Below are 8,028 nucleotides of genomic sequence, written 5' to 3'. Positions count from 1 at the left end.
GATCACTCCTTCTTCTAGATTTGAGAGGCAGAGAAGGGAAGCAAGGGCACCGCCTCAGGGAGACCGTTGCAATAATCCATGCTGGGGTGACGATGGTTTGGAACAGTGTTAGCTGTGGAGACAGAAGAAAGTGGTCAAATTCTGGATATAGTTTGAGGGTAGAGCCAACAGTATTTACTGGTATTTAGGATGTGGTATGAGAGAAAAACTTGAGTCAAGGGTGATTCCAAGGATTCTAGCCCAAGCAACTGGAAGGATACAGTTGTCTTTAACTGGGGAAAAGTTGTGAAAAAACATTTTTTTAAACAGGGAATTAGGAAACTGTTTTTGGATGTGTTTAAGTTGGTTTTAACAACTTTATGAAGAAATAAGCAGTATTTACTATTATTGAAAATGTTTCAAGCTATCTAAAATTCTTCACTTTAAGAATTAAGATGGATAATGAGAGTAAAACAAAATGAGTATTTTGAATTATGCAGAGTCATTTTTATCTTTATAAAAAGTTGTTTCAGGGGCCAGCCTGGTGGCGCAGCGGTTAAGTTCTCGCACTACACTTTGGTGGCCTGGGGTTCCATGGTTCGGATCCTGGGCGCAGACCTACGCGCTGCTTATCAAGCCATGCGGAGGCAGCATCCTACATAGAGCAACTAGAAGGATGTACAACTATGACATACAACTATCTACTGGGGCTTTGGGGAGAAAAAAGGAAAATTAAGAGGAAGATTGGCAACAGATGTTAGCTCAGGGCCAATCTTCCTCAACAACAACAAAAAAAAGACAAGTTGTTTCACTAAAATTCAGAGTCAGAAGCAGCCTGGCCTTTGGAGCCCTCAAATTTAGTGTCATATAAAGGGGAGGGGCAGTCTTTACTTTGCAATAGAAAACAGAGCGGCTTTGGGGTCCTGATGGCCCTCGGGTTAAAAGTATGGCAAAGATGCCTGATACACATGTCGGTACCTTGAGGATACCATTTGTACGTTGACAGCATGGTACAAGAGTCTTTGTGCGCCCAGATAGGACAACGTCTGAGCTATTAGTGCTAATCTGACTTTATCTTTTATCCACAGACTGGTAAGTGCTTGAAAATACCAGTTATACGGCTTTTCAGTGCTAGAAATTACATGAATAATTTTAGTTCTTATTAAAAATTCGTGCAGTGAGTTGAAATTGATTGGACGAATATCTTTAGATCTTGCGATAATTTAACTTTGCATTCCACGGATAAATTGAATCCTTAACAAATAATTTTCTAGCCATTCTGCAAAATATTCAAAACAACCCTTAATGCTTCCTTGTAATAGTGTAGATGTGGGGAGGATTGTCCAGAGGGAAAGTCCTTGTGTCTCAGAAATCTAAGGCATCTATGCTATGATGTTATAGATTTTTCTCTAGGATTCTTGAACCATCAACAACTCTTTTATTAAAAAAAGCAGAACTTAAAGACACAGTGATGGATGTTGGAAAACACTCAGGGTAATATTTTGTGGCAACCTGGAAGAAATACATACTGCAGTAGTGACGATGTACAGCTTTCTCCAATGTGGAGGGAACTGGTCAAATTCAATTAACAAAAAGTATTAATAAGGAGAATGGTTACAAATACACATATGGTATTTTTGGGGGATTTGCTTGCAGTAAGTCCCTAAATAAATCATTGAAACATTCTCAAAAAGAAAGAGTAAATTTCATTTTGAGAACATTCACCCCAAGTTAATTCTAAAGCTCATGGAGTCATCCTATTTTGTGGCTCACACTAAAAGCTTTTCCCTCTGATTTTTCTCTATTAAGACAGAATCCCTTGGGGACCTAAAGTCAGGCAGCCTCCTGCATGCACCATAAATTTTCTAGTGACACATTTAACCCAACTTCCTCTACTGGAGCCTGGTGTATTAACAAACAACTCCTCTGACTTCCTAGAACACACACCTTTATTGAGTTACAAAATGACCGTTTTCAGGCCTATTGGACACAAGACAAAGCTCTCCTTTCACTGAGGGCCCATTGAAGGCCACTCCGATTCCTCCATCAACACTGGGAGCTGCCAGAAAAATTTCACTTTTTTTCCTGTGCCTGTTGGCAGTAGGCGAGAGGTTCTAATGAGGCCATTGTCAGCAAACACGGCTTTCTTGGATCGCAGAACCCTAAAGTACACACCAGTCGCACTTCTCGTCTCTGGATGTGAATGTGTCAGTGTTCTTCCTCCCCTGAAACTTTGCCAATTAGGAAGCAGATTCCCCTGTCCTGTATTTCAAAGCCTTATTCACGAACTGACATTAGTGTTACAATTTCGGTAATGGACCCTAAAAAAGCACTAAGCTAAATGGTTCTGATTTCAATTACAAATGGCATCGTATCGAATGAACACTTAGACAGATGCTTCAGACTCCAACCAAATAAATACACCGCGTCCTCGATGCTCTGCAGTCTTTCGGCTCAGATCACGTGAACATTTCCACCCTGTTGCTTCAGTCCCTCGGAGAAGGCAAACACCGGGCCCTAATGGGCTTTGCTAATAATAACCACGCAAAGCAGTTAAACAAAACTCTAATTTCTTTCAAAGCTGGCAATGAAAAGAAAGTTCCGAAAGGAAGAGCTGTAAGTATCTGAGATTAGTGCTAAACTTAAAAAAAGTTTTGGAAACTTTGATATAGCCTACTTAAAAAGATGGTCGAAGAAGGCCAGTGAATTTTCTGTTTTGATATGGGAAGGCGACAAAATGAAATTCAAGGCAGAGGAGAAGAGTTCCCTTTCATTTCTTTCTATTCTTAGATCCTTATCAGGGAATGATCTAACTAGCTCAGAAAATTTATTTAAAAACCTATTTTATTTGGATGGTTGCTATATTTTAATCTCACAGGGAGTAATTTTAAAAATATTTTTCAGAATGCTATCTAGTCGCCCATTTCTAAATATGGATCAAAAATAGGTCTGCGAGAAACTATTGGCAGGAGAAAGCAGGACACAGCATGAGGCTGGTTGTGTGCAGTAATTCCTTGCTTTCTGAGAATTCTGAGGGAGAACTGAGGCAGGAGGCCAGGGGAAGATTAGGACAATAATTCCAGAGTTAGGGGAAACGTTGGATAAATGCTCGGTGATTCCTATTCTCTCCAAAATGTTTGATTTGACATGCAAATGAAACATATTCATGCCATAAAACATTTAGGCCCTCCATAAATGTTTGCTGAATACATTTATGAAATGAAAATGAAAAATGCAGAATTCATTACTTTATAATTATACATTCATAAGTCACTGTGTGTTTACAAAGTACTTCCCAATCCGACTCTTCATTTCAGAGCAGAAGAATAGAACTGGATCAGCATTAGCCATAATGACTCTCCACTGAGCAGCACTTGACAACTTTGCCATCTATTGCTTCACTGTGAGATGTTAAATGCCTTGTACCACACCACTGCAAATCCTGCGGAAAACCACACTCATCCCCACCAACCAGAGCACAATGAGCTCGTCCAGCCATTCTGCCTCTTCATCGGTCCCTCCATGTTTATCTACAGAAATGCTGGTGCAAAAGCAGTCTGAACGCAGCTATTTATGGGACTCCACTGAGGAGTGTGATTGTGAAGTCTTGAATCACTTACCGTAACAAGGCTTCTGTACACTCTCATTTCCCAGCTTTCATCAGTTAGAGAATTCCTACTAAAAATTCCAAATTACGATTTCAGAACACAACATAAGATGGACAAATCAGATCCAATAAGCTTCTGTTCACATTTTGTTCAAGAAACACTAATTCCTTTGAACTCCAATTTTTCCCATTTATAGCAGCAGGCTGTTTCCTTGTTCTCTAAATATTTCAAGTTACCTCATTTTCTTAAATAATATGAAGTTGTCTTAAACTAGTTTTGTATGCCCTAAGAAATGGGATAAGGTAGAAGAGATGTGAAGCAATGCCTTGTCAACAGATAAAACTCATTATCATTATATAATAATTAGCTTGAAATAAACATGAGGCCCAAATGATACTCTTTTAACAATGAGAGCAAATCACTGGGTTGGACATTGAGAAATAGGAGTTTCAATCACTGAGAGTTTGGGTTTACTGTCTCCAGGTCTTTTCACATATTTACTTAATTATCACAGACCAGCTATTGTTGCACAATATTACAGGTGGGAAAATTGGGGCTCAGAACATTTTAAGAAAACAGTACGGAATAGGGTAGCACATAATAGCATAGTCTTTAGTGTCAAACCATCATGGTTTTAGTACCAGAGCTTCTACCAAATTAAGCAATTTATTCAGACTTGCCAAGCCTCATTTCCTCTTCTACAAATTGGGGATCATAATACCTACCTCATACAGTCGTGAGAATTAAATGAGAGTATGCATGCATATATGGTGCTTAGCACAGGGCTTGACATGCGGTAAGTATCCTATAAATGTTGGCTGTACACTATTAATAATCTTAATGGTTTATCCAGGGACACTGGGCAAGAGGCAGCAGAGCGGATCTGATGATAGTTCTCTGTGAGTCCAGAGTCTTTGCTCCCAGCCATTACAGTCTTTGCCTTCCATCACCTGTAAATGACAGTCTGCATTCAATGTGGACCATGTGATCTTCTCGTTCTGAAATATCGTGATTCTGGGGCATGAAGATGTTTGTTAACTCCTCATTTTAGCTAGTCCATCTAAATGTGTACTGCTACCATCAGGTCATGGAGATCACTAGTTATAACAATGAATTTAGTCTTTTCATGAAAATTAAGTGTTGTTCCTTACTTAGCATCAGTTATCTAACCTTAAAAATCTGTCCTAAAATGAGGAACATATCTGTCTAGCTCATAGCACTTTATTTATAATAATGTAAGTTTGAAATTTTAAAAAAAAGTCAGGTTCATTGTTTGAAATCTATAAATAGAATGAGGCATCATCTCAAAAGACTACACATAGAGCTCAAAATGTGAACCCACAATGGACCTTGTATCTTAAATACAAAATTCTGCCCACAATGGACCTTGTATTTTAAAATTATAACTTTAAACCACAAGGTATATGCAATTAGTAGGTTAACATTTTCTTTGTTTTATTTGTGAAAGGAATTAGGTGAATCCAACCAGGGAATTGATTGAGTTTGAAAGGCATAAAATAACCCAAGGACGTCAGTTAGGCTGGTTTAAGTGAAACTATCTTAATTTTGAGGAATCATTTTGCACTGTCCCTTTCAAGTGTGCAATTTTATGTGAAGGTGCATAAAATCAAAGGGAAGACTAAGTGAAGGTGTGACTGTACGTGGCTGCAGCCCTAAGTATACGCTCCACGTAGAGAAGGTGGTTCAGCTCATAGCATGTTATTTGACAACAGCTAAGGTTTATTTCTGGAAAGACGAGATTTTAAAACATTGTTTATGATTGGGAAAAATGAGATTTCTTCCACTGGACTGAGTTCTCATTTATATATGCTCATGAAATACTCTATTTTTTCATCAGTCATTATTTCATATTCAATTCATCCATGAGACATTCATGGTCAAGGGTAGATCCTGAGAATGGTTAGCAAAACTCCTACTGTAAGATAATTATCTATTATGTATAAACATGTATATTTAAATTTATTTTTTAGTATGTTGAATGTTTCAAGATGAGATTTTAATAGATGCATATCAATCATTTTCTGAATAAAGAAAGCCCACACTCTAAAGCTAACTAAATACCTATCACATTTGAAAAATCTACTACATAAAGAAGACAAACAATTATCTGCTACAATAAACTGGTCTTGACTGTGGGCTGTCTCACAAAACGGGCTGTCATTTATTTCACTTGCGGATGACACCATCAGGAAACGAAGTAATTCAAGTCTCTTCTCTTTCACAAGAGTTCAGGCTTGATATCCGTTGTGCTTTCTCTTTGAGGTTGCCACTTATTGGTCTTTGAGATCCTTTAGAAAATGGAGGAAAAGTAAATGTTTCCTTTGAAGATTGATTTACAAAGAAAGGAAAGAATATATAAAGCTGTTTTGAGTTTTGATGATAGTATAATGTCCCCCTGTGGGGGGAAACCAGCACACAGTGCTATATCCAAGTATAAGTCATAAAGGAGATTTTCATCAAAGGAGTAGGAAAGGCAATGGGTTTGAGAGTCATCAAGTTCATCTTTCTTTCTCAAAATAAGATAGAAACTAAAATATTTCAAAATATAGTATGTGGCTTCTGTTCCTGGCCCCCTTATCTCACAGCCACCCCACCAGGTCAACCAAGCTGGGGTGGAGAAGGACCAGAGATCCTTCAACCAGAACGTGGCCTGGTGGGAGCACTTCATCTCCATCCCTGTCATCAAAGACATACGGGGATCACCTGCTCCCCTTCTGGATCCTGCCAAGTCAATGCTCTGCTTGGGAAATCAGACTTTCCGTCCTTTACTGGATGTCTGGCCATCAGGCAAAGGTGTATAAATGAAGGTGAGCTTGTCGCAGCAGGCACATATTGACCATCACCCAGAGGAAGATGGCTATTTCTACACTGATAATGGAAACAATAAAAAGGGGTTGATTCTGTGCTTCTACCTGGTCTCCTGTGGTTCCTGGCTACACTCTTTTCATTCACAATGTGAGCTATGCTTCAGACTCTGAAAAATGAGTTTCCAAAGTATTGTGACTAGATTCCTAGTCCATGATTTATGATTTTTCCAAAATCGATGAGTGTATTGTTCTAATAGGTACGTTGTGGATCTTAAAGATTTTCTACAGTCATCTTATTTAGAAGAAAAGAAGAATTTCGGTGTGTCCTGATGGAGTACTTTTGGAATGGAAGGGCCCAGTTTGTAATGCATTTTATCCAGTTGACTGACTTTGAGATTGCAATGATATCATTGATCCTAATTTTGGCTATTCCAATCAAAACACTTGTATTCTTGTGAAAATACACAGAATAATTAATGTCTCAAGGAGAACCAAGAATAACATGTCCTTTGAAGAAAGAAGGCAAGGTGTACCTAATTATTTATCCTCAGGATGGAACTATAGACCTAAAATAGTTCCCATCTTATGGGGGTAAAAGTCTGCACTTGGCGTGTCTATAACTTGATGCTAACTGGCTGGTGTCAGGATAGAAGTGACAGGAAAGTGGATGAAGAATGATTTACCTGATGAAAAAAGTGACCATGGCAAGTGCTTAAGACAAGTAGCTTCGAAATCACAATGAATACATAATAGGAGCAGAATCTCTACAAATTAAATGTTGTGTTGCCTTCTTCATTTTTGTCTCAGCTGTATCTGACATTCTAGTATATGAGACAGCCTTGGAGGGAGTTAGGGTCGCACATGACACCTGGGGAAACAGAACAGTGTGTTTCTAGAGTAATAATTCTCCAACGTCTTCTGTTGTCTTTACTCACCCTTTGGGCCAGTGTAAAGACACTGTACACTGTAGATATTCTGTAATTGTGGTCTTGTCCTACTTTTAAATTGTTTTATTGCCAAGACTCTAAAACTGTATGTGTTATTTAAATATTTTATGGATTTAATATTGGATTACTGTCATAGCTTGTTGCCAATACAGTTTTAGGGATCAAAGGACATAAGGAATAACAATACCTAATCAATAGCAAGTGATTTTATAACAATGCAAGAAATATAGTGTGTATAGACACCTGAAATTCTGTATGTAATGGGGAAAAAAGTGGACTTGAAGAGTGAATAGATAGATTAATACATATAGAGATGGAGATATAAAGATAATTATATTCATACATACATATACACATCTGTGTGTATATACATTTACATGCACATATATAAGTATGCACATACAGTCGATTCTCATTATTTGTGGTAGTTATGTTCTATAAAGTCACCAAAAACACTGAATTAGTGAATACTGAATCTTTGCACGTAGAGGAAATAAAGGGTTAGGATCCTGTGAGCTTCTGATAACATTTTCATCAACTGATCAATATATAATCTTGTTTTATGTGTGTTTCTATTTAAAGACCCCTTATTGAATATACGCTGTTGATTCATTAACATGGAACTCACGCCAACAGCGCTGTAACTCACGCCTGAAGGAAGCTGAT

General features: G+C 38.0%; 1 pseudogene; it reads left to right on the top strand.

The window, feature by feature from the left end:
- The first annotated feature begins 6,409 nt into the window (after window positions 1-6,409).
- LOC131396649 (sodium/potassium-transporting ATPase subunit beta-3-like) lies at window positions 6,410-7,035 on the top strand (annotated as a pseudogene).
- The last annotated feature ends 993 nt before the right edge of the window (window positions 7,036-8,028 follow it).

Source organism: Diceros bicornis, chromosome 33 (genome assembly GCF_020826845.1).
Source record: "Diceros bicornis minor isolate mBicDic1 chromosome 33, mDicBic1.mat.cur, whole genome shotgun sequence".
Taxonomy (NCBI): Eukaryota; Metazoa; Chordata; class Mammalia; order Perissodactyla; family Rhinocerotidae; genus Diceros; species Diceros bicornis.
The sequence above is the reverse complement of the archived record's forward strand: the minus strand, read 5'-3'. Positions and strand labels throughout refer to the sequence as shown.